This window comes from Marmota flaviventris, chromosome 1 (genome assembly GCF_047511675.1).
Source record: "Marmota flaviventris isolate mMarFla1 chromosome 1, mMarFla1.hap1, whole genome shotgun sequence".
Lineage (NCBI taxonomy): Eukaryota > Metazoa > Chordata > Mammalia > Rodentia > Sciuridae > Marmota > Marmota flaviventris.
In genome coordinates, this window is record NC_092498.1 from 108,684,445 (window position 1) to 108,710,530 (window position 26,086).

Genomic DNA, 26,086 nt, shown 5'->3' on the forward strand with positions numbered 1-26,086 from the left:
TAAAATCCCCATAGTCAGCACAGCATGTATTTGTTTAAAATATGAGCTTTTGCACAAGTGACTCACATAGTTTTTTTCAATGCCATGTACATTGGAGGAGCTGTTTAATTTTTGCCTATCCTTTCATATTTTAGGCTAATGCTTTTTACTTTTATAACTCTTAGCTTTTATATGCTAGTCAAGTTATGAAGAATTATTCCCAAATAATAAAGTTATGAGACTATACTTTAGGTCCCACAGAAGAAAAGAAATTATAGAAAGCTATAATTGGAATTTATATCATAAGATTCCAAGCATGATATTCCTCATAAAACATCTTCTGTCTCAGGGACATAGGAAATTTGAAGTTTAAAATATTAAAGTTTCTCAACTTTAAATATTTGTTGATTGCAATCACCAAATCAGTTTCTACCACAAATGTTGACTTAAAAAAAAAAGTTGTAGTTTTAGGTTCTCTTTGAAAACCTTGGAAGAAGATGCATTAATATTGTTTCAAAAATGTTAGTAGAAAAAAGGGCTGGACTGACTTCTAGGGATGCCCTGGAAAGACTCAAGCACAATCAGAGTCTGCAAAGAGATGCCCTGGCTGCATTTGAGTGGTCCAGGGGAGAGCTGCTCTCTATCTGCAGAACTTTGAGTGCTCAAACTGTACTTGAAGTGGACGACCCTCTCTTTCACTCCTCATACCCATGTTCCTTCAACCTTTCCTGTGGACACTTCTGCTACATATGTCTTTTCTTTGGGAAGTAGCCGCAATGCCATCCTTATTCATGGATTAAAACCCAGCTAAAAACTGCAGTAGTAGAACACCTTTCAACCCCTTGATAGTATTTGCTCTTTTGAAATATCAATTCTGTACTCCAAGGCTCAGAGAGGATTCTCTTCTTCACTCCCATTGTCTTCTCTTATCTGCAGAAGCCTGAGCTGACCATGTTGAGATGGCCATGTCTTTCTTATTTAATTATGTCTCTCTACAGGTTGACACCAAGAGTATTCTGCAGCTGCTCAGCAACTAGCTCCTATCTGGACAAGAGCAACATTTCCTTGTCATGGAATTTGAAAATAAGCGTTTTCCCATTTTAGCATCATCTGTGAGCATTCACTGACTGCTTACTAGGTCATAGTTTTTGATGAGAAACACATGCCAAATCTCAGCTCTGATATTCAGAAACCAAAAGGTTTTTTTTTTTTGGATGAGAAATATATTCCATAATAACTATGCCTCAAGGCAGCTTAAACTCCTTCATCATAGATACAGCTAAGATTCTACTGGTTCCTATCCTTTTAATAGAATTAGGTATTACCAATAAGTGAATGTTATAGCCAGTAAATTCTGAACTCCTGTAAGAAAATTATCCAAGTCTGTATTTCCTAAGGGTGTATGCCATGAGATTTTTGAACTACCCCCGAATATGCAATATACATAGAGGTTAATAGAATATTTTCCTTTTAAAATTGAGGTTATAATGCTTGCTCCTTAAAAGCTTTGTTTTCTTGTCGAATACTGTTATGACTTGCAGATTTGTAGTACTAAAAATGATAATTCCAAGGAAAGTAATAGTCATCGTTTCACACAAGAGTGAAGATTTGGTCTAACTGAATATAAAAGAAAGACTTTTTACTGAGGACTTGTTTTCCAGAGATGACACAGGTCTTTTGGCTTTGAGTGTTACCACAGGTGGGTCATTGGGTCTCTGGATCATTCTTCACACTTTAAAGTCTTTGTTATCTGTGTGTTTGTGATTTAAAACCTACTTTTCAAATCAAGATTATGTATATGTATGTATGTATGTATATATATATTTCAATTAGTGTATTTTAATTATGCAGAATATTACTCTCATTATGGCATATTTGAATACATATATAGTATATTTTGATCCACCCATTCCTCGTTACTCCTCTTACCTTGTCTTCACTCTTCCTAACCTCTTTATTCTTCTCTAAAGGCCTCCTTCCTACTTTCATGTCCCCCAATCCCCCTACCAGATTCCACAGATGAGGGAAACCATGTCATACCTGTCATTGAGTCTGGCTCATTTCACTTAACCAGATGATCCATCCATTTTCATACAAATTCATATTTTTTTTTCTTGCAGAGATATTTTTTTTTGAACACAAAAGACTGTCTTTGTCAACCCAAGCTGCTCTAGCAAATTACCAAAGACGTAAACAACAACCATTCGTTTTTGGGGGGAGTAGGGGTGTGGGGGGGGGCTATACCAGGGATTGAACTCAGGGGCACTTGACCACTGAGTAACATCCCCAGCCCTGTTTTGTATTTTACTTAGAGACAGGGTCTCACTGAGATGCTTACCACCTTACTTTTGCTGATGCTGGTCCTCCTGCCTCAGCCTCCCAAACTGCTGGGATTACAGACATGCGCCACCACACCTGTCTCACTTTTATAGAAAGTCTGGAGTGTCCAAGAGCAAAGGACCAGCAGATTTGGTGTCTTGTGATACTCTGCCTTTTGTATAGTTGATGGATGATTTCTCACTGAGTACATGAGAGATAGAGAGAAAAGGTGAGAAGAGGAAAGCTATGGGAACTAGCTCTTGAATATCTTCCTCTGAACACATTAATTCCCTCACCAGGGTTCCACCTTCATGACCTAATCACTTTGGAAGCCTGGTCTCCTAAACCATCACACTGGCTTCACCATTTGAATTTGTAGGGGCCATGAACATTCAGTCCACAGCATCAACTTCCTACGTGTCTGTACCCAGCACTCCAAGAGAGAATTTAAATTGGGGATTTCTCTTCAGGCTCATTTAAATGTCTGAGCTCACATCCAGTTTGTCAGACCCTCTGTTCTTCACCATGATCACGTTGCTTCCTTCAGTTTAGGTTCTGAGAACAGATCTTGATGGTTTTCCATCTCCAACGCACTTTCTCATCTCTCAGCTTGATCACCATTCCTGTCAGCTATATCATGTAAGGGTCTCTGAAGTGTACCATCTCCTTTTCCAAAAATGTATGACCTTGGTTCAGGTCTTTATTTTTGTCTTACCTCAATATTTTCTGTTTTAGCTCCTTTAAATCTACTGCCCATGATGCTAAGTGATTTTCCTAAAAATAAAACAAAAAGAAATAATCTTGTTTTTTTATTTTTAATTTTTAAAAATTTCTTTATGGTTTATTTTGCTTCCCTTTCACAACATTGTTTTTATATTTTGTTTGTTTGTTTGTTTTTGGTACTGGGGATTGAACCAAGAAGCACTTTATCACTGAGCTATATCCCCAGCCCTAACCCTTTTTATTTTATTTTATCTTGAGACAGGTTCTCATCAAGTTGCTTAGGGCCTCACTAAGTTTCCAAGGCTGGCCCTTAAGTTTGTGATCCTTCTGCCTCAGACTTGCAAGTCTCTGGGATTACCGGCACCAGGCTATGACATATTTTTCACTGTGGTAAAATACACATAACAAAATTTATCATCAACTATATTCAGTAGCTTTAGGTTCATTCATATTGTTTTGGAAACATCCACCATCCATTTCCAGAATTCTTTTCATCTTTTAAAACTGAAATTCTGTGCAAATTAAACAAAGTCCCATTTATCCCTTCCCTCAGCATCTGCCATCACCATCCAACTTTCTGTCTTGGGATTTGAGTACCCTAGATGCTTCATATAAGTAGAAATTATAACATTTGTCTCCCAGCAGGTGGCTCATTTCACTTAGCATGATGTCTCAAGGTTCACCCATAGTTGCAGCATGTTGCTATGTTTTGAATGTGTTTCTTCCAAAATTTATGTGCTGCCAAGTGAGAGCATTAAAAGGTGACTAGGCCATAAGGCCTCTGCCCTTGTGATTGGAATTAGTTGTCCTTATCAATAGATTTGGTGGAGGGAGTTTGTGAAGAAGCAGCACTTCTTCCCTCCATAGGATTCAGCCATGAATAATGAATGCGCCATCTTGGAAGCAGAGAGCAGCTCTTGCCAGACAGTGACACTGCTGGAATCTTGACCTTGGATTTACCAGCCTCCAGAATGGAGAGAAAGGCATTTCTGTTCATTGTAAATTACCCAAATTCTGCCACATATCTACATATAATTTTGCTTACCAATGTCCACCAACAGACACTAAGGTTGCTTCCATGTTTTGGCTATTATAGATAATGCTGTTACTAACATGAATGCACAAGATATCTATGCAAGTCCTTGCTTTCCTTTCTTTTCAGCATATACACAGAAGTGGAATTACTGGATTATATTATATACTTATTTTTTTTTGAGGACTGCTGGACTGTTTTAGCAGCTGCTATACTATTTTACATTTCCACCAAGAGAGCACAGGGGTCTAATTTCTTTGCATCATTACTAATGCTTATTACTTTCTGTTATTAAAATCAATATTTCTCTCCTTCTTTCCTTCCTTCCTTCCTTCCTGCAAGCATCCTAATAAATGTGAGGTGGTATATCTTCCTGGTTTGCTTTATCTTTTTCATTGGTTATCCTGACAATTTTTTCCATGTGCCAACCAACCATTTTGTATATCTAGTCAGAGAAATTTCCCCTCAAGTCTTTTTTCCATATTTGAATAAGAATATTTTCTTGCTGTTGTTGCTCAGTCTTAAGTATTATTTATATGTTCTGGATATTAATTACTTATTAAATATATGGTTTGCTAATGTTTCCCCCCATTCTATGGATTGCATTTTTACTGTATTTTAAAGGTGTTATGATATTGTAAAGCTGTCATGGTTTGGATGTGAGGTGTTCCCCCAAAAGCTCATGTGTGAGACAATGCAAGACGGTTTAGAGAAGAAATAATTGGGTTATGAAAGCCTTAACCCAAGCACTGAATTAATCCCTTGGAGGGATTGACTGATTGGTAACTGAAGGTGGATTGGGTGTGGCTGGAGGGGATGGGTCACTGGGCATGCCATTGGGGTATTTATTTTGTATCTGGGGAGTGGAATCTCTCTCTCTCTCTGCTGTCTAATCAGCATGGGAGCTGCTTCCTTTTGCCATACTCTTCCACCATGATGTTCTACTTTACCTTGAGCCTAAAGAAGGGAGTCTGCTGTCTAAGAATTGAGACCTCTGAAACCATGAACCTCCCCAATAAACTTGCCCTCCTTTAAAATTGTTCTTGTCAGGTCTGTTAGTCACAGAAGCAAAAAACTGATAACAACATTAGGGTTTTCAATGCACAAACTATTTACTTTCTTCAAGTGCAATTTGTCTTTTTAAAATTTTATTTGCTTTCCCTTTGATGTCATCCAAGAAATCTTTGCAAAATCCAATATCATGAAGCTTTTTTTTTCCTTTAGAGAAAGAAAACCTTACATTTAAAACCTTACATTTAAGGTTAATTTTTTTTATATGGTGTTTCATATAGGCCCAACTTCCTTCTTTTCATGTGAATGTACAATTTTTCCAGCACTGTTAGCTGAAAAAAAAATTAAATGTTCTTTCCCTATTAAACAGTCTTGGCACTTTTGTTGAAATTCATTTGGGAAAAAATGTACATGAGGGTTTATTTCTGGTCCTCTTTTTTGTTCTGTTGGTCTCGATGTCTATTTTGATGTCAGGACCACATTGTTTTGATTACTATAACTTGTAGGAAATTTCAAAATCACAATATGTTTGTACTCCAGCTATTATTTTTCCCAATGTTTATTTGGCTATTCAGGGATCCTTGAGATTCTATGTGAATTTTGGGATGGATTTTCTATCTAAAAAAAGTCCTTGGAATGTTGATAGTGATGGCACTAAATTTGTAGATCACTTTGGGTTACATTGACATCTTAATAATATTAAGAGTTTGAATTTATGAGAATAGATATATTTTAATTTCTTTCTTTTTAAAATTTAACAATGTTTTATACTTTTCATTTTATAAATCTTTTGTATCCTTCGTTAATTGCCAAATGTTTATTCTTTTTGATATTACTGTAAATTATATTGATATTTAATTTACTTTTCAGATTATATATTGTTAGTGTACATAAATACAGCTGATTTTTTGGTAATCAATTTATATCCCGTTACTTAGCTGAATGTGCTAGTTACAGAATAAGATTTGCAGAATCTTTGGGGGTTTTCTACACATAAGATCATGTTATCAGCAACAGAGATAATTTTACTTCTATCTTTACAACTTGGATGCATTTTATTTCTTTTTCTTATTTGATCATTCTGGCTAGCACTTTCTGTAGTATGATAAATAGAAGTGACAAAAGTAAATATCCTTGCCTAGTCCTATCTAGGAGGAAAGCTTTCAGTCACTGACCATTGAGTGTGATATTTACCATGGGTTTTCATATGTGGATTTCATTATGTTGAAGTATTTTCCTTTATTCCTAGGAAATAGAATAAAAACAGCCACAACAATGTATATGGCAACTCAACTCACAATAGCTAAACTATGGAACCAACCTAGGTGTCCTTCAACAGATGAAAGGATAAAGAAAATGTGGCATATATACACAGTGTAATATTACTCAGCCTTAAAAAAATAATGAAATGATGGCTTTTGCCAGTAAATGGATGAAGCTGGAGAATATCATGTTAAGTGAAATAAGCCAATCCCAAAAAACCAAAGGCCAAATATTTTCTCTGATCTGTGGATGCTAATTCACAATTTGGGGGGTGGATGAGTAGTGGTGATGGTAGTGGTGGTGGTAAGAAAGAATAGTTAGTTTGGATTAGACAGAGGAAAGTGAGGTAGGGGAAGGCAGAGGGGGTAGGAAGGATAGTAGAATGAATTGAATATTATTACCCTATGTGCATATGTCACTACACAACCAGTGTGATTCTACATCATGTACAATCAGAAGAATGAGAAATTATACTCCATTTATGTATGATATGTCAAAGTGAATCCTACTATCGTGTATAACTAATTAGAACAAGTAAAAAATGATCAAAAAAACCCAATTACTTTTTAGTCAATGATTTTTTGCATGTCAATTTAAATAATCTTTCATTCTATTAATGTCTTGTCCTACATTATTTGATTTTCATGTGGTGAGACATCTTTACATTGGAAGAATACAAATCCTTTGGTCATGATGTGCAATCTTGTTAAAATGCTGTTCAACTTGGTTTGCTACTATTTTGTTGGGGATTTTTGCATCAGTGTCATAAGGGCTCTTATTCTGTAGTATATATATATATATATATATATATATATATATATATATATATAGAGAGAGAGAGAGAGAGAGAGAGAGAGAGAGAGTCTTTGGCTTTGGTTTCAGTGACATTATGAATTTATAAAATGAGTAAGGTAGAGTTCTTTCTCTTTATTTGTTTATTTCTTTATAGAATAAAAAAAATCGTTGCAAAGGATTTGTTTGGGCTATTCATTAAATGTTTGGTAGAACCAACAAGTGAAGCCTATAAGTCCAAGACTTTCATTTTTTTCTTTTTTTTTGAGATTATTGATTCTTTATTCTATTGTATTACTAGTTATTGCTGTAGTCAAGATTTCTATTTCTTCCTGATTCAATCTTGGTAGGTTTTGTGTCTCTAATAACCTATCCATTTCATCTAGGTGAATAACTTTGTTACCTTGCAATTGTTCATATTACTTTTAATAAAACTGATTGCATAATTGGGAAGAACCTGCTTTCTGAATTGAATCCTTTTATTGTTAGATGATAAATTACAAACCCCAATTTATAAAAGTTTCCAGGTAAGGAGGTATTCAATAAGTAGATTTCTCATTGTTGGTCTCCCTCTGCCCTGACCATCACATATAAAATAATGTAGACAATCAATAAGAATTTAATGACTCAAAGAGTTGATCTCAGCCCTGTTAGTTTCTTTACTCAAAGAATTCTTTGACCATGCCCGCGTGTCTTCTGTTTTTCTTGCATCTCCTGAATTAAGAAGGACCAATGGTGTTTCCATTGATGATTATGTTGAAGAAGGGAAATTTTAGCCCTGATAATCTCTGAGATTATTATTTTTTGAGTTCCTTTGATGATTGTTTATGAAATTTCAATGTATTAATAAGATAGTTGAATTTCAAGATTATTGGGACTATAGGCATATATTTTTCTCATTTAAAATTTCTATGAAATAGAACATTAATATGCAGATGTAGATTTCAATATCATCCCTAGTTATCTGAAATTGGCATAAGTAAACACTGTAAAATTTTGTCTCTTATGTATTGAGTGAATTGGAAAGGACACCACAGAAGAAGGATCTGTCATCGGTTCCATGACATATTCTGGGGACATACAATACTGAACATATGAAAGCACAGAAGTGTGCATGACAATCTTACTTTATTTATTTGTATGACAAGCCCAACCCTCTTTCCAGCCTTGTCCTTTAGAACTGGCCAAGGAAAACAAGGTGGGGGAAGCAAGCATGCAAGTCTGTATTTTTCATGAGGATGATATTAACATATGAACTGGTGATCTGTTTCTCAGCCCTGGGGTCAAACTCCAAAAAATACACATAACAGATTTTGATACCTGGAATAGTCACTTCCTAGTGTTGGAAGGTGAAAAACAGGGAGCCAACCGTAAGTTTTCATTGACTTGGGATTATCTGTAGCATCACAAGGATAGAAACCAAGTGTACCTGCAGTTGTTTCATTAGGCTTTTCTGTTTTCCATATTTTCCACAAAAGCCCTAGCCCATCTTTAGTACATGAGGGACCATCCTTGCTTGTAGGAGATGGCTTTACTTTTTCATGGTCTCAGAGGGGTTGTTGTATACATTGAGGACTCCCTGGTTCTGTTCTTCATGTGACATGGCAAATCTAAATAAGAAAGCCTGAAGTAAAAATGAGCTCTTATGATAGCCTTAAATGGTACACATATGCTACCCTCTTAATCTTGGAGGCTTCTTTTTTTCAGTTTCCTATTGCTACAACAATCATAAAAACAACATCAAAAATTGTGGATTAGGACAATAGTGTTTTGTGGATTTGCTGAGTTCACCTGAGCAGTTCTTCGGCCCGCCACCCCCTTGTGTTGGCTGAGGTTGCTCAGGCTTTCAAACATCAGAAGGTTTACTAGTGTCTAGAACTTTCAAATGACCTCACACACATGCCTAGCAGTTGATGCTGCTTAAAAGATGGCTCTTTCTCCAGAGTTCTTAACTAGTTTTCTTGGAGCCAGGTGACTGGATCCAAGAGAATAAAAGCAAAACCTACCAGGATGCTTAAGGAGTATAACTAAAACCGGTATCTTGACAAAGAAATCACAGAGTCAGCCCAGAATCAAGAGGAGGGAATAGACATCATTTCATGATGGGAGGGCAACATGTACATACAGGCAGGGAGCAAATGCCGGAGACCATCTTCAAAGAGAATCTAACCATACTCCAGTCTAATTTTGAGATTCCTCTAGAATACCTTTACTGAGTCTTGTAAGCCCCTAATTCCCAGAGTGAGGGCCAAGATTGAAGGTGTTATGGCTGGGTATGTATGAAGCCTTTATACGTCTCTGTCTCTGTCTCTGTCTCTGTCTCTCTCTCTCTCTCTCTCTCTCTCTCTCACACACACACACACACACACACACACACACACAGAAAAAAAAACCAGTATGAGAACTGAGCCCTATTACTTTCTGCCGCTGTCATCACATGAATCTTTACTGGATGTTTCTTCTCTGGACCATAGGAAACACTATTTGCAAATAGTTCATTGAATTTTTAAAATATTTTTAACTTTGACAATATTCCTTATCTTAAACCAGGATTTTCCTTTTACAAAGAAGACCTGAAGTGACCAAAGGGAGCAATCTGTGTGTAAGGACACTCGGGTCTCTAACTGGACCCCTTGCCTGGCAGCACCTGGCTCTTCAAGTCATCAGAGAAGGGATTTGCCTGGGTTAGTTGTTTGTCCTCTTTTGAACTCTTTTCTCACATATATGACCAAAGGTTTTGACTTATATTCTGTAAAACTGTCAAAAATTGATCCTATTTTCCAGGTTTCACCTTAACATTATAGTCAATCAAATGGATGTTTTTGTCTGAAGTCTTCATCCAGCTGTGCTTGGCCTCAGTTAGAGAAACGTTGAGGATGACTGGCTGAATATTTTATTTTTCCCACAAATGCTTTAGCATTATATAAACACGGATGTGGTGTGCACTCAGGCATCATAAAGAACTGTCAATTTTCGTTTTTGAAAAATGAACTCAACCTGTTAGGAATTCAAGACTAGATAATGTTGTTTGGCACTGCAACTTGATGAATAATTCAGCTAATTTACACCATAGTTATTTGTACATTATGAGTGCACATGCTTTGAAAGTATTTCTGTAACTTTGCCATATTGCCTATTAAATGCGTTCTGAATATGGAATGCCCTGTGTGAATGTTAAGTCCACGTTTGAAGAGTATGTAAATTGAGACCATGGGACCTTGTGAACAATCATTGCCACTTTTACGAATATTTTTATATTACTGTGGATAGAAAATAGGCTCACCTTTTAAATGGGTTTATGGAAACTGTATAAACATTTAAGGATACCGAGGGAAAAAATTTCTCTCCACTGTGTTTTTGGAGGAGAGTACGATTTCTTAATTCTATAGCAATATTGCATTTTGAATGTATGCTTTTATTATAAGTTACCAACTTTAACATTTTTAGGGTTATCTTAATAAGTGCCCTTTAATTATTTACATTAGTTAAGGAATTGTTCCTAGGAGTGAGCAGGAGTGGAGAGTGAGTGAGAGAAGTGGGAGGGACAAGGGAGAATTCGATGGCTCTATTCCTGAGGACAGGCATTGTACTGATGGGTTTCTGTGTGTCCATCCCACAGCACCTGACTCAGAGAAGGTTTGAAAAGACAGGGATGAACAAATGAGTACCAGAATCTCTACAGGTATCTATTGCAACCTAATACACAGTTATTTTGAAATAAAAATATCATTGACTGTTCACAAAAAATTCTTATATATCAAATAGCAAACATGCTCATGGATACATGCCTCCAACGTCTCTTGTTCTCTGTAGCCAGGATCTACAATAAAATTTTGATGGAAGTTTCCTAAGTCACCTTTAAGGTTATTATTATTTCTGAATTTTACTTTCACCTGTTGCTATAGCTAAGTTTTCTTGACTCATGAGAGGTATCACTATTGGATACTTCATATAGTTAAAAATTTATCTACAATACAATTTGAATATTGTTTTCAGAATTATTTTACATAGCTAGACAGGAGATGGTTTTTTCAGAAAGAAAATTTATATTATCATAAATAAAATTGGGCCTTTTGTATTTAATGTTAGTCATAAAACACTATGTATTTTAATATACTTTCATCTTAAAAAGACAAAGGCTATTCAGTCTTCAGTCATCCATAATCAGTATTAATCTTAATCCCCCACTTTTATTTAGGTCAGTTTCATATCACTGTCACTTAAGTAATGAAATCTGTTGTTAACATAATTCTCTTTCATCTTTCCAAAATCTATAGTCCGTTAGTATCTCCGAGAAATCCATCCACGAGCAAAGTGTTCAGTACTTCAATCAATATAAGAAAACATGCAAAATAAATTTAAAGTAGAAGATAGCTTCATTCAGGCCAATGTTTACAGAATCATGCAGGCTCATATGTTATTTTGTTGGAATTTTGACCAAGGAAGTTGGAGAGTGGGTACATTTACAATCTTCTTAAATGATGAAACTAACATGTATTAAGAATAGGTAGCATGTAAAGCATTGAGCTGAGCTATATTTTTTTCATAAGGACTTGGAAATTTACTGAGAATTCATGCAAACTTAGAATAATTATTCAGATAACTATTGAGTCACTATTATTCATTTTTCAGTTCTTCCCAAGACTGGACAAGTAATTACATAGTCATAGATTTTAGGATGGTTGAGAAGGGCCAGAAAAATGAATTACTCTTTAGGAAAAGCAAAGAGAGTTTCTCATGGAATCTTATATTAAAATCTTCAGTCATTTACAGACCATGAACAACATGGCATAGGCCTGCGTATGTGGTCAAAGGATGCTTTCCTTTTGGAGAAAGTGCTCCAAAGAGGTATCATTGTGTCCCCTCCTGGTCTTTCACCTTGGTTTCTATAGGACTTTTATTCTACCATGATAATTCTTGAAATAATCAAAGGGTAGATATGACTTATAAGAGTGAAAAGGCTCATGGTTATTGAAATGACATATATGACAATTGTGTATTTTCAATGACCAGATTTTGTTGGTATTTTCTGTTGCTCATGTTTTCTTACTTGGATGCAGTCCTTGTTGTAGTTCTTGATCCAGTTTCTATAGACCTCCAAAAGTACCAAGTACCTTTGCATTTAAATATAAATAAAATGATTTCTAGATTTTACTCCATCTGGATTATTCATGCTATTGCTCTATTCAATTAGTATAAGCATCTTAAAGGTGACAGTCATGTAGAGAATGTACCGATGAGTAATTTTGATTTTTGTTATTTTCCTAAAAATGTTGGAGACCTAGAGACTTTTAAATGATAGTGAAAAGTGCACAACCAAAAATTATTGTGATCTTTTTTGAAATGATTCCATTATCTCACATGAATGCTCTACTTAAAAATAGAGGCAGAAAATCAAGAAAAAACCCAGGAAGGTAACCTTTAATTTGAAATTGGATGCATTGTGATGCTCATGCTGTAAAAATCTGATGGTGTATTAATGTCCTCACATATATTATCTCAAATTGTACCTTTCAGTTATAATGGCTGTTCCAATAACATAATAGCCACTCACCTGTAATTATAAGTTTTCAAAGCCTGAAATGATTCCAATTGTTTTTCTCTGTACTTTCCATGTACAATGGCTTTGTGCAGCTACAAATTCCAAAAGGCTTATTTCAAGTTTCTCTGTTTCAACTATTGAATTGTGTTGCAATTTAAGTTAGTCTTGGGTGCACACAGAACCCTGAGGACAAAACCAAGGGCATTTACCAGATGAAATCTCAAACTTGAGGACTTCAGTGACTTATGTCGGCCACTCTGACTTCCACCTACACATATCTAATGAATTTAACCTGAGCCCTGCTCCCTTTACTTGTGTGCCTTGTCATGAGATGTATCCACTCTGCCCTCTCATTCTACCTCATGACCAGCTCCTCCAAAGGGGGTTGCTCCTGCAACGGAAGCAAAGGACTCACTCCATAACTTCTTCAATAGATTCCCTTTCTTCCAGCAGGCATGCCTGTATAAAGATGCTGAGAGTTCTTTATCAGTTTCACATTCCAAACTATTCATACATCCCCTAATTCTGCAACAGAAAGGAGTAGACATTGCTTAAGGAACCTGGAGAGGAAGGTGTAGAGAGAATGCTGTTCAGGTCCTGGATACTGTCCTCAGGAGGGCTCAGAGAGCATCCTGAGTATCCAGTTTCTATAATATGAAATGACATGGGTCAAGTTGAGAGGATAAAAGTAGGACTGGGGATATAGCTCAGTTGGTAGAGAACTTGCCTCACATGCACAAGGCCCTGGGTTCAATCCCCAGAACTATTAAAAAAACTAAGAGAGAGAAGGGGGGAGGGGAGAGGCTATAAGTAGGAAAAGCAGGACTTCTTAGTGCTATTGGGGGAGATGGAAAGGGTTAACTTATAGCAAGAGCTTGAGGCAATGAGTTTGCTTCCCTATCTTCTCAGCTCTATACAATATGCACATTGTGTATAAGTACACACACTTCACACATGTGCGCGCAGGTGCTGAATATTCCACATAACCTGGTTCAAGTGGAGCCAAATCCAAGGATCCATTCTCTCTCATCACTGAGATTCAAGGAGAGGAAGTAATTTTTCACTTAGGCAAGATTGAAATTGGAAAAGAAGCTTCATGACAGAAGCAAATCTCTGTTGGGGAACAGATGTTAGAGAAGCAGGTTAACGATGATTTATACCTGTGAGTCTCAGTCTGGGGAGAGCAGCAGCCCCTGCAGGGCTTGTTATAATGGGGACTGCTGGGCTCACCCTTGAGTTTCACATTTCATAGGTCTGGGTGAGGAACAGGATTTGCATTTCTAACAAGAGCCCGGATGATGAAAATACTGCTGGTCCCAGAGTCACACTTTGAACACCAGTGATTTATGTTGCCAGCTCTCACTCTCCGTTGTTGCTGCAGAAGTAGAGGCAAGTGGACTCAGAGAATCATTTTGGAGGTTTAACCAGGATTCTGAGTGAAAAAGACTTGCATCCAAGTCTCCTGTGGAGTCTGTAAGCACCAGGATTATAGAATGGTGGAGAAAGAGCAAAATTCTATCATCAAGTGAAGAGAGTGAGCATCGTATCTGTGTCCAGACAACTGACTGATACCTTTGGTTTCTGTGGTTTTATTAGGTCTGGGGTATCATTAGAAGGGTCAGCTGTCCTTGTTAGCTGAACTTTCTCATGGGCCATATGAAGTGTGTGGTAAATGTGAAAGGACTCATTGAGCAGAATCTGTGAGGAATGTGCTCAGCTAATCTCAGAATGGTGCATTCCAGGAGACTGTATTTGGAGCCCAGCTATCATGTAATATCATGTGATGGTCCTTTGCACTACATAATAGATCCAGCATCAGAAAGCTAATGTGTGGGGACAGACCTCCACAGCTATTCTGTGTCAGCTCCTGGATAAGAAGAAGAGAGGATAGAGAACTTCTCAGGATTCCACCAAATTGTGCCCAAAGCTAAGAAAATTCCCAATGTTAGAGTCTGTAAACAAGTCTGGATGGCGCCTGGCATTTTGCCAGAGGGAGTGGTTTGTGAAGTAACGGCCAGCGAGCCATTAAGTGTGGAGATTCCTTATTGGTTGACTGCTGTATCTAGTTTATGTTAATTAGATAAGCTGTGGGTAATGTATAAATACCTCTGTTGTCCTACAATAAACGGCTTCCACTCCTGCTGCATCAATCTACACAAGTTGCTCGTCACCCCCCGGTTATTCTGCTGCAGCCGGACTGTGGCACCTCTCCCTTGCTGTGGTTGCCTTAGTGAAACCTGAAACCCTAACAAGAAAAATGGAAGAATGAAAAAAAGGACTTGACATAGTAATACATACGTTGAAGTAGGTTTTTGTCAGAAATACTGTTTTAAACCAGTGGGCAACAGTACTGGAAATTTCAGAATTATTTTATGCTCTTGATTGGAAGGAGAAATGGATAAAAATTATAAACATGCCTCTATGTTCACATACATTTGATTTGACATGGGCAAGGGGTAGAAAAATTAAGAAGAGCTTGGAAATTAACCATTAATTCATATTTATCACTTAACAAACTTGCAAGCAGCAGTCAAACCGTGCTGGGAGCTAGAGGTGCTGGAACAGTAAGCAAGATGGCTACCTCTCTGGCCTCCTGTGCAGCCATTATGGATAACATTGTGAGGATTCTGCAAAAATCAAGAAACAGAACTACTACATGATTCAGCAATCACATTACTTGTTATATATCCAAAGGAAGGCAAATTACTATGTAGAAGACATGTCAGCACTCATATGTTTATTAAAGCATTATTCAAAAGAGCCAAGATATGGAATCAGCCTGTGTCCATCAACTATTTAATGGATAAAAGAAAGTGTGGCATATATACACCATGGAATATTATCCAACCACAACCAAGAATGAAATCCTGTCATTTGAAGCAACCTGGATGAGACTGGAGGATATTATTTTAAGTGAAATAAGCCAGGCAGTAAAAGACAAACACTGTACACTCCCCATTTGTAGAAGCTAATGATGCTGATCTCATAGAGGCAGAAAGTAGAATAGTGTATGATATGCAGCAAAGCGTGAGAAAGTGGGAGAATGGAGAAAGGATGGTTAATGGTTATAGGGTGCAGCTGGATAGGAGGAATAACTCATAATGTTCTGTAGCATAGTGGATAACTATGGTTGACAACAATTATTTGTATATTCTGAAATAACTAGTAGGGAGGATTGTGATTGTTCTCAACACAAAGAAATGATAGATAAATCTTTGAGACGATGCTATGCTAACCACTTTGATCTAATCATGACACACTGAAATATCACACTGTATCCCACAAATGTGTACAATTATTGTATCAATTCAAAATAAAAATATATTTAAAAAAACAGTCCCGCCCCCACTCCACCCCCAGGGAAACCATGAACTTATCAGCTGTCACTCCTGTTCCCTCTTTCCCTATCTCCTGGCAACCACTGCCTTCTGTCTGGATATTTACTATAAATACAAATATATAATTAAAAAAAATAAAGGGAAAACAAAGGAAAGAACCAATGTGATCTGGAACTACAGCAATAGGCATTGCCTAATCTCATCAGAAGAATAATATATTGTAGGATGTTAGGTGACAATTTCCAGAAGAGCTTCAGATTGACAATCTGATTTTATAATGCTGCTGATTCATGCCCTTCATGATTTCAAGTATGTGGCCTGAACCACCAATACCCCAAACACTGGGCAGAGGATGCAGCTGCTAGACCCACCTCCACTGTAGTCCCTGGAAGAAGGGAGGCTGCACTACCACTGTAATTCCTTGCCTCAGAGTTATTTTGTAATCACTCTGTGCCTGTGGGTTCCTTCCTTTTGAGTTTTATCCAGGGCACAGAATTTGAGTGATAAACTTGTGCCTCTTATCTTTGCTTTGGGAAAGAAAGTGTCTGGCATTATGGGCTGTTCAAAGTGGAAGGTGTTCTCTGCTTCTACCTTAGATTCATAAGGTGGACAGTTTCTTTATAAAAGACATCCCAAGCTGGGTGGCCCCAAAGAAGGCTTACGCACAGTGCATCTGACCATTGAAGGAACAGAAGAAAAAATAGGCAACCACTACTATGCCCCAAGAATTGAGATTGGGTTGCAGAGGCTACTAGAGGATAGCTTTCTCCTGGAGTTGGAGCAATTCATTGTTGCAGGTCTTTTCTGTGTTCTCTCATCTGATAAGCAGGGTTCTGCTTTAGGGTCTTTCTTTCCATAAATATTCCCCTTTACATGAGCACTCGTCTCCACAGTTGAGCCAGAATGTGGACAATGGTGTCAGATCTGGATTTAGGTTCTGATTAACGTGAAGCTTAACATAGCAGCTGGATGGGGGACCTGGGGACTTCTTTGCTGAGCCTCCATTTTCTTTCTGTAAAATGGGAGGATGATCCCTGTTTTCAGTGTAAGGACCTGGTCTACTGTACACACTCAATGTCAGCTCCTGAATTTAGTAGAACCTATAAATGTGTGGGTCTTGCTCTCCTTTTTGCCCAGAATTTATTCAGAAAAGCTATCATTTCCTATATTAGTTCCTCTTTTATAGAGTAGTGGCAAAGAACAAAAATGCTAATGCTTTAGAACTCTCAGCACCCTGCCTGGATCAACAAAAGTAGTTTCAATTATTTAAAATTTATCATTACTTGACAAACACACTGCGAGGAATAACAAGGCTCCTTAACTCAGATTGCACTGTCTGGTTACATTAAAGCATAGGAGCACAAAGGACTTAGTACTATTATTTCATCACTTGAAAAAAAATCAAAGCTGCTAACTATTCCTCCACCCCGAATCTCCCCAAAACAGTCAAGCTTCTTACACCAAAGGGAATCGCATATTCATTTCAGGGTTTGTGAACATCCTTAAAGATCTCCTTGCAAAAACATTTGATACACAGAAATAGTTTCCCAAACTGAAACTGAATCATGCTCCTCGTTTTATTGATTGCTGTTTGATTTTCTCTTTCACAAGAGGTTTGTAGATACTTTTCCCATTGTCATTGATATATTCTATCTTATTCTTGCAAATGTTTGCATGATTCTCCAATATGTAGGTTTTTTTTTTTTAATATCAGGAATTGAACCCAGGAGTGATTAACCATTAAGTTACATCCCCAGTTCTTTTTTATTTTTTATTTTGAGACAGGGTCTTGCTAAATTGCTTAGGACCTTGTTAAGTTGCTAAAGCTGGCTTTGAACTTGGGATCCTCCTGCTTCAGTTTCCCAAGCTGCTTGAATTACAGGCGTGCACCACTGCACTTGACCATTATGTATTGTTAATATAACTTATTAACTATCCCTACATGCCTGATTTTACAGGAAGCCTCAAAAGTTGACGATGAGCTAGGCACAGTGGTGCTTACCTGTAATCCTAGCAGCTTGGGAGGCTGAGTCAGGCGGATTTGCAAGTTCAAAGCCAGTCTCAGCAACTTAGAAAGGCCCTAAGCAACTCAGCCCGAACCTGACTCTAAATAAAACTAAATAAAATATATTAAAAAAAAGCCTGCTCGGGTTGTGACTCAGTGGTTAAGTGCCCCTGGGTTCAATTCCCAGTACCATGGGGGGGAAAAAGTGATGATGAGTTACAATAAAACTAAGCAGGTGTATAAGAAGAGGGAATCAAATCCTGACTCCTGACTCTACCCAAGTCCAAGTTCCCTTATTGACAACTCTCCTTAGGGTTCCAGAATCTGTTTCTTCTTATAGAGTGATTCTCAGCTCAATAAAGAAACACGTTTGTAGGAGGCTTCAACTATGATCATGTTTAGTCAAGAACATTGATCATTAAAAAGCAAAGTGTTATAATATCTTTGCTGATCACAGCTATGATATTAAGTAATGCTCTCATAATTCTTTCCAAACTGTCACCTGAAAATGACAGAGAGTGTGTCCAGAATAAATTGAAAGTCTTTCAAAGGCTGGCACGAAGTTGAAGCACGCTTCGCTGGTGGGCATGTTGCTAAGTGCCCTTGGCAGCTCCAATTTCTCAGACTACTCCAGCTTCTCCTGTGGAACTCTGTAGCCCTGGGTCTGTGTCTGCCTAGGGCTGGCTTTCATTCCTGGAGTGAATCAATACTGAAAGAGTGATTTTCAAAGGTCTCAAGTCATTTGTAGTCTATTTGCGTCCAGAATGTTATTTCAGCTTCTCTCCCACAGAGCAAATATCACCAGAGGCAAGACCATATCTTTTTCATATCTACACAGAAAAAAGAGAGGACAGTTTAGCACCCTCAGTAAAAAATATAAAGATTTGAAGGTTTGGGGAGTTTTTATGTTTTCTTCCCCTGAGAATTTAAGAAAACTAAAGCCAAAGGGCAGAGATGCCTGGAATGGCAATTGCAATTCTTTGCTAAATTTAGTGTATGCTTGACTCGGTGGACATTCAACAAGACTGGATACCTAGCAGGGTCTGTGAATGTCCTAGCTAGCTCCCCTGATCATGTCCATGAATTTCTCAAGAACAGTGATTTTTGTTTTTCCACTATCCATACGATACTTTTCAGGTAAACAGACTAAAAATTGGAACTCGCACATATGGGTGCAGAGCAAAACCAGTTACGCATAAGAGAATTTTTGTCCATTTAATTCCACATGGATCTGTGCATTTTCATGTCACATCCATATTGAGCAACTTTTACATTTTTAATGAGAGGAAAGAAAGCTGATACAGATAGACCCATGACATAGTGCTGCACAATATTTATATCATATGTTTTACTATAGTTATATAATGTATGTAGCATTATGAGCATTTTACTAACAAGTCTTGTGAGCCTCAGTGTGATTAGGAAACTTGCCTGACAGTGAAGAGACAGGAAGCAATCATGGATTTCAAAGCAGTTCAGTTCTCCTTCCACCCAAGGCCACAGGAGGGCCTTGTTGATGTAAGCAGACTGAAGTCAAGTTCACTAGTGTCCTGCCATGTCGATTTCTATGTAGACTGACAGGAACAACTGAGAAGTGTTCTGTTGTATGATCATAATTATTTGCTGGGTGATGCACATCTTAATATTTTATGGAATAAACAGAGTTACAGACAGCCTGAATCTTGAGGAAAATATCTACAATTCTGTGTATAACATTATTCCTTGTGGGTGTACTGTGAATAGCAAGAGTCCTGTTCGTAGTGTACTTGACTGTTAAATATCATTGTAGCTAACTCCCTAGGCATTTAGAATTATAATAAGAATAAAGAAAATTTACATGTTGTTAAATGTTAGGCATTGTCACATATACTCACTGGAACCCTATGGCCTAGTGTTATTTATAACAACTTATTTTAAATGATAAAGAAATTGAGGCCCAGCTGGGATAGATAATTTTTCCAATGGCACACAACTAGAAGGAAGCCCATTTGAGATCAAAATTTAAACTTCTTAACTTAAATCTCATACTGTAGTATGCTTTTGGTCTTTCTTATGTGGCTGGAAGGAGTATAGATTTTTTTAATATCTCCAAAATTTTAATTCTTTTTATCGGTTTTATTGGGATATAATTCACAGAGCATACAATTCTTCTACTGTGCACAATTTAGTGGGTCTCAATACATCCACAAATATGTGCAGTCCATTCACAGTCAACTTTAGCATGTTGCATAATTTTAAAAAAGATCCTTAGTTTTTATATATGAGAAAACTCAGTGAAAGGGATTTGCTTAAAATTACACATAACAAAAGGTTTCTACTCTATCATCTTCATTTTATGGTTGATGACTAATAAAAATGACAGTGTCTATTGGGCTACAGTCACCAACACTTATTTATGTTCTGCTTAGAAAAGAAACATGGGGTGCGCTTACATTATATTTGCTCACTGGGGGTTGAAGTTCTTTTCTGTTGCAGTTCTTTTCTGCAGTTCACACCTGTTACCTCTGGGACTTCTCTCTGGCCCTCAATTTCCTCATTCACAAACAAGTTTAATGATATTCATAAGTATTCAAATGAGAGCCATGTATGAGCAGTATGACCCTGGCAATGCCACAGCTCTCCCAGCTCCCTGTTCAGCCAGCATATCTTCACGATTCCCTCTTCAGTGTTGATAACTTCCAGGTTTTTATATTTCATAGTTTCCAAACCACCAGTATCTGTGCAATGGTCACTGTTATCACGGAATTATATATCTAGAGTCTCCAGCTCCATGAAATAAATCTGCTTTTCCTGAGGCCTTTGAAAAATCCTAGGATTGTTTCTACAGAGCATTGTTATAAATTGAGTTTTCGGCATCCAGACTGAGAAGGAAAGATCAATTCCAATTTGATGAGGCAACAGAGGAGGCATTCTGAGATTATTTACTTGCTTATTCATGGGAATTAGTGGGGGCATAATGTGTGCACACTGGAAAAACACAAGCACACATATTTCACAAGCTGATTTGATTGTGAATATGCAGAATAACAACAACAACAAAGAAATTTTTGTCTCAAACATGATGAACATTTAAGCTGAGTAAAAAGGTTGGATGACATTTACCTTTTATCTTTTTTAGCTCCCTGGATGAAGCTTCTTATTTGATTGATGTCTGGCTGTCTGTCATGGGACTGTAGACTTTGATAATGTCACACAGTTTTCTCAGACTCTGAAGTCTTGGTTCTGATTAATTGAGACCCACCAGCCCAGTCTTCAAGTCCCAATATCCATTTCACTTCAGTGCAAATTCTTGCTACCTAATGAGGATGAAATCTGGTTCCAGGAACATGTGCAGTGTAGATGGGGTCTGAAGCAAGCAAAGGGGGTTCTCCAGGTAGATTAACTTTCAGCTTCACTTCCCCCTTGGCAGGGAGGTGGGGTCAGTGTGAAGAGTGTCCATCCTTACATGTGAGTCTCATCTTTGTACCATGGCTTTGCCTGATATGAGCAGCCAAGTTTCTCCCAAACCTCTGTCATTTCTCAGATCACAATTAGTTTAGCATTCACACTTCTTCCTGCTTGTCCCCAAACATGGCCTTCTTTGGTCATCATGCTTTCAATTCTGTTATTTCACTTATAAGCTAAGATTAGCAAGCTACTTAACTTTGCAGAATCTTATTTTCCTTTTCTTAGAAACAAAAGATTGTTGTTGGACAGTTTAGAGAGAGAATGTCTATGAGCACAATTGAAAAACAATGCCTATACCTTAGTGGGTATTCAATAAAGAGCATTGTTTCTTAATATATCCTAACATCCTAGGATGTATCAAAGTCTACAGTCCCATTACAGACAGCCAGACATCAATCAAATAAGAAGCTTCATCCAGGGAGCTAAAAAAGATAAAAGGTAAATGTCATTAACTGTTCTCAAATCTTGGTGCTGAATTTTACTACTACTTAAAACATTGGGTAATGATCTTTATGACTGCAGTTAGTTTTCCCCTTTCTTTTGGAAAGTCTTAGGTATCAAGTGGCACTGAATGTGTCCTTCATTTCTGAACAGGAGTGTTCTCCTGCACTGACCAAACCTTCCAGGCTGTGGTGGCTACAGAGCTATCTGTGTTCAGGCATTAGCAGAAGGGAAGGATGATAATAGTGGAGAATGCTATTTTATTCTAAGCGACCTACCTACGAGCAAGCAAGTTGGAGCATTCTGTCTGCCACAGGAATGCCTTGGGAAGGGAAGGAGCCCAGGGCACAGAGCTTGCTGGCTGGGAGAAATGCAGCCAACTGGGGCCCTGTTTAGTTATGCTGTCCTCTGGTGATTCTAGGTAGCTTTTCCCTCTCCAAGAGTTCATGTGTCCACTTGTCAGGAGCTGTGAGAGGATATTGGAGAGCACCACCCAACCAGGTGTGGAACCTGGGAGACTGCTTGGGTTGGACACTGTCCTCCTAACAGCAGCCACTAAGAAGAACATCCAGGCTGTATGCCCTGTAAGGACAGGGACAAGGAATGAGGAGACTGAAAACCTCAAGGAACCACCTGTGACTTAACCTTTAGGAAAAGATCTGCTCCCAGCATCACTCAGTATCCTGAAGAGAAAATGGACAATACAGCTCTTTTGGTCATTTTCTTGTCAAGTAGAAAAAAAATAACATTTTTTTTTCAGGAAGAAATATTGTGGAATTGGAAATTGAGAAATTTCTGGTAGAAGCTTGAATCAGTTTCTCAAGAGATGGCCAATTAGTCCTTCAAATTTTAGTTGGGATGTATGACATTCCTTCCACATCTTATATATGAAAACAAATAAAGGTATACACACACACACCTACACACACACACAAACACACAAACACACACAGAGAATAAAAATATGGTCTGCAGACAAAACAAGCTACTTCCCAACTACAAATATTTATTGAGTGTGATATCTTTGCCATTTTCTAGAGGAAAAAGACCCAATCTTTGGGAAGATTTATCTGGTTGGGAAGAAAAAATGGTAGGCAAACAATTGATATCAGACTGAAATGTAGTTTATAGAGAATACAAGCTGGGAAGGGGGGACTGAGGATAAGGCAAAGAGAAAGAAAAGGAAGATAGATGTGTCTGAACTTCTTTAAGAAAATGGGCTCTTTATTGAGACCTCAGAACCAGAGGTTGGCTGTGAGCCTTATATAGATTGTTTATCTGTAATGATTCGTTGTGATTTAGAAAGATGAGTACTTAAGCCATGCTTAAGAAAGATGATGCCCAGTGCTGGCAACGATGCAAGGAAACTGGCATTCACAGAGTGCTGGTGACAATACAGATCCCTGCAGACCTTTGGGACAGCAATTTGCCAGCATAGGTCAAAAGCCATTATGTGTATATTGATTTTAACTCAGAAATTATACTTAGATGTTTATTTCCTAAGGAAATCAAGATAAATATTATATCCATTCAACATATCAAAAAAACCCACAATTAATACCAAAAAAAAAAATCATGCTGCCCATTGTCAAAATTGTAAATAAAAAAAGACGACTGTTCGTCTCATGACCCTGCTTGGCAGTGGAGCAGTGACAGGTGTTTCCCTGGTCTTTGTCTCATGAGGCCTTGCAGATGGTTCTTGAAAGCTGAGGGTGAGGTATGAACCAGAGTAGGAGAGGCTGAGCAACCTGGGCTTTCTGTGGATTCCTGTCTTTTACTTGTAGGCATTTTAATAACTTTTCTACTTGGTTCTAAGTACAGACATATATTTAATTAAGTGTTTATCAAGGTGCACATTTTTGTTTATTCCATCCCCACTGTGGCTTGGCATGATACTGTTTAGTGGCTTTGACATCACAGGCTTGAAAGTACAAAAGTCTCCCAGTTTTTGTCTGAAAGTCATTTCATTGTCTTATCTTTTGAATGACCATTTCGATGGACATGCTGAAAATTTAGTCATATGGAGATGGGCAATTCTGGTGTTCTGATGAGATGGGAATAGAGTTAGCAGTGGAGGGATTATTATATAGTCATTCTCTTGCCTAATTCTCATGGCATGGACTACCATTTTTGAATATTATCTCTTTAGACTCTACTAACTTGGGCATCTCAGAACTCAAAGAGGATACCAGTACAAGCTGTAAATATATAGCAATGAGACTATTACTTGTATTCAATTTTATGTATGTCCAAAAACTCTGACTGCAATCATGAACAACAGAGAGATATCTGCACAAGAAAAAGAAAAATGCAGTACACAAAAATACTTAGGCTACTTGTGCTGCTATAATAGAATCTGATTTCTTATAATCATCCATTTTCCAAAATTTAAAATATTCTGGCTGCGATAGGTTCATCATGAAAAACTGATGTTAAACAAACTGGGATGGAAAGGATCACTTTAAGTATGTAAGCCAGGACTGAGGATATGGCCTCACTATTGGCTGAAATGTAGGTATTTCAGCAGCTTTTTCCTTATGTTCTGAATGCTTTGGGGATTTTTATTGCCTTAAGCTCCACAGATATGATTCTAGTATAATTGTAAAGTAATAAAAATTCAGTAAACAACTCATAGTAGGCACTGTGTACAATCATAAAATGTCAGGGCTCAAGAAAACTGTGTCAGGTGCTGACTTTTAAACGGATCACTGTCACTTTTTAATGAAAACATTTGTTTAGCCTCAGAAACATGCAAGACATTGAGTGTCCTTGCTGGAATAAAAATGAGGATCGCCTTCGCTCTCTTCCTGAGAGTTGCAATTCTCACCTTCTCATGAAGTAATAGAGCTCTCAGATTTTTTGTTGAGTCCATCACTACAGATGAAAAAAAAAAAATTCCCTAGTATCCCTTATAGCTAAGAGTAACCAATTGACTAAGGTCCGGTCTACAAGATTGCAGCTTCTGTAGCATGTACTTAAAAGAAGTACTTCTCTTCCTCCATCATCCATCCTAAGATTCAGACGTGAATGTGCCAGTAAGCCACTCCTCATGGGAAGAATGAGAACATTACTCTAGGGCAGAAGCCAAGGAACTTTTCACATTATGGACTGGATCATTAGTACTTTAGGTTTTATGGGCTGTACAATCTCTATTACAACTACTCTAGTTTTTTTTTATTGTAGGTCAAAAGTGGCTATGGACAACACTTAAATAGTTCTGTGTGGCTAGGTTCTAATAAAATTTTATCTGCAAAGACAATCTTTGAGCCTCATTCACAAACCTTAGTTTGTGAATCTATGCTCTAGTGATGATGGAAAAAAAATCAAAATAAGTTTTGTCTCAGGAAGATGTCAGTGTTTTCCCATTGAGACCCTTAATATATAAAAAGCACAGGAAATTCAATGCAGGGGACTGGTGTATAGTGATCAATGTGTCTAAGGAGCCAAGAAAGGGAATGGAATAGGGAAACTCCGCAAAAGAAACAAGAAACCACCCTGCCAGAGGATGGAAGGACATGGTGGAGGGCATTCTTACCAAGCTCAGCGTCTGTGCCAACCATTAAAAAAGCCAGTTGTAGTCCTAGACCTTTTATGAATCCATGCTCAGAGAAATAGATATGTAACTTGCTGCAGACATTGCTTCTTGCATCTGTGTGACATGTAATCGAGCCTGCATCCCAAGAATGTATTTCCTTAGTCTTTGGTTTGGGAAACTTCATATAAAAAGATGAAATGACTACCTCACGAGGCTATTTTCACTCTTATGTTCATTATAGCAATGCTTAAAATAGCAAATAAATTGAAACAACCTACATGTCCATTGAGGAATGACTGGGTAATGAAAATGTGGGATACATGTGTGCGCACACACACACACACACACACACACTCACACACCCACAGGAGTTTTATCCAAGCTTAAATAAAGAGGAGATACTGACTCCTTCCATTTGGCACAACATGGATAGATCTGGAGGAAATTATAGTGAATGAAATAAGGAAAAATATTATATGATTTCACTTTATATGTTGCTGTAGTTTAAATATTTAATGTTCCCCAAAGGTCCTCAGCCTGAGGTTAAAAGTTTGGTCCCTAGCCCATAGTGCTATTGGGAGGTAAAGCCTGATGTGAACAAGTTAAGGCCTTGGGGGTGTGCCTTGAAGTGGTTATTGGAACCTGGGTCACTCCCCTT